A 2,471-nucleotide genomic window follows, 5' to 3' on the forward strand; every position below is an offset into this window, starting at 1 on the left:
GTCATGCCATAAAGGACCTCTTGGGGTGCATTCTGAGTGTTGACAACTGAAACCTGCATCCCACTCAGTTGTTGAGTAAGTAAATTCATCTGCTGACTCAAAATTTTATTCTGAGCAATAATAGCATCAAGAGCTTCTACTTCCAGAACACCTTTCTTCTGAGGGGTCTCAGAGTTTACAGGATTCCTGTTGGAGGAATATAAGTATTGGTTATTAGCAACCAACTCAATAAGCTCAGTAGTTTCCTCTGGTGTCTTCTTCATGTGCAAAGAACCACTTGCAGAATTATCTAACGCATCTTGGACATTTCACATAAGCCCTCATAAAAGATATCCAGCTGAGTCCATCTAGAGAACATGTCCGAAGGGCATTGCCTAGTCAATAGCTTGAATCTCTCCCAAGCTTCATAAAGGGTCTCACCATCTTTCTGTCTGAAGGTCTGAACCTCCACCCTTAGTTTAGTCAGCTTTTGAGGTGGAAAAAATTTAGTCAAAAATCCAGTGACAACCTTATCCCAAGTATCCAGACTCTCCTTGTGTTGAGAATCCAACCACAGCTTTGCTCTATCCTTCACAGTAAATGGGAAGAGCATGAGTTTGTACATATCAGGATTTACTCCATTGGTCTTCACAATATCACAAATCTGCAGGAAATCAGAGATAAATTGATTTGGGTCTTCATGAGGAAGTCCATGATACTGGCAATTTTATTGCACAAGAGTGACAAGCTAAGGCTTCAGTTCAAAATTGTTTGCAGCTATAGGAGGCACCACAATGCTTTTCCCATAAAGATCTACATTGGGAGCAGTGTATGAGCCAAGCACTCTTCTGGGTTGTTCGTTCTCAATTGGATTTGCCACATTGGCATTAGCAGCATGATTACGAGCCATAGTAGACTCTGTAGCCTTGTAAAGTCTTGCTTGTTGCGAACGCCGCCTTAAAGTCCTTTCAGGTTCAGGATCAAATCCTATAAGAGGTTTCTTATCCCTGTTCCTGCTCATAAAAGGATAGAAGACAAGAAAAGATGGGACTCTCTACGTTAAAGTGTAGAGAATTTCCAATGAGGTAACCTGTGTAAAATAATAAAATAAAAACACTTACTACTTAATGCTAAAAATTTTCAAAAATAATGATAAAAAATCAAGCTAAAAATTTCAAAATTTTCAAGGAAAATTAAACAGAAAAATTAAAACAAAATTAACTAGGTAACACCAAACTTAATTTCAGAAATTAAGAAAAAATAAAGCTAAAAAAAATTAAAAAATTAAGGTGTAAAATTAAATAAATTTAAAGCTAAAACGCCTAATCTAAGCAATCAAACAACTAATATTTGTCAATCACAGTCAATCCCCGGCAACGGCGCCAAAAACTTGGTGCGAAATTTAAAGTCCACAAACTAACCGGCAAGTGCACCGGGTCGTACCAAGTAATACCTCAGGTGAGTGAGGGTCGATCCCACGAGGATTGATAGACTAAGAAACAATGATTGAATGATTTACTTATTTAGACAAACAGAAAATAGTGTTTGGGTCTCAATTGCATTAACAGTAATTCAGAGAATCAGAAAGTAAACAGTAAACAAGTTGTGAAATATATATGGAGAAACAGTTAAGGCTTCAGAGATATCTATCTTCCGGATTGAATTTTCTTACTAATTATTTTAATCATGCAAGATTCCATTTATGGCAAACTATATGTGACTAAACCCTAATTCCTTAGACCCTTTTAGTCTCTTTTAACCTTCATCAACCCCCAATTCCTTAGTTACTTAATTCCAATTAGAGGATGAAGTTCAATTCTAGTTATATGCCACAAAAACCCTAATTACCAAAATATAAGAGGATTATATGTCACGTATCCCGTTAAGTCCAGATAATTATAAATTTAGGAGAATTTGTTTTCAAGCTGTTGTTCAGGTAAAGAGCTTTTCCAAGGTTTACAAGAACTTAAATAGAATAAGGGTCATACTTCCATTCCACCCAGATTCATAAGATAAAGAACGAAAACAAATCTTGAAATTGAAATCAATACATGAATTAAAATAGAAAAGTAATAGTATTAATCCATAGAATAAACAGAGCTCCTAACCTTAACAGTGGAGGTTTAGTTGCTCATAGTTCAGAGAGAAAACTAGGATTCTGAAACACTGTAAAGTGCGGAATGAGGTAGAAGAGAGGAGAAAAGAGCCGAAGGGGATGATTCTTTTCCTTTTATATCTAATCCTAATTACTGTAAAATAAATTTCCTAAAACTAAATAATATCTTTTTCTAATTATAAATAAAATAAAAGTTTAAATCAAAATTTCTAATTGGTGCACGAAATTGTGATTCACACTTTTCACAACTCCACACAACTAACCAGCAAGTGCATTGGGTCGTCCAAGTAATAAACCTTACGTGAGTAAGGGTCGATCCCACGGAGATTGTCGTCTTGAAGCAAGCTATGGTCATCTTGTAAATCTCAGTCAGGCG

General features: G+C 35.9%; 1 pseudogene; it reads left to right on the forward strand.

Moving 5' to 3' along the window:
• The first annotated feature begins 358 nt into the window (after positions 1 to 358).
• On the forward strand, positions 359 to 460 carry LOC148579524 (small nucleolar RNA R71; annotated as a pseudogene).
• Positions 461 to 2,471: the final 2,011 nt, after the last annotated feature.

The sequence above is a fragment of the Arachis ipaensis genome, chromosome B10 (genome assembly GCF_059453495.1).
Source record: "Arachis ipaensis isolate K30076 ecotype BB chromosome B10, ASM5945349v1, whole genome shotgun sequence".
Lineage (NCBI taxonomy): Eukaryota > Viridiplantae > Streptophyta > Magnoliopsida > Fabales > Fabaceae > Arachis > Arachis ipaensis.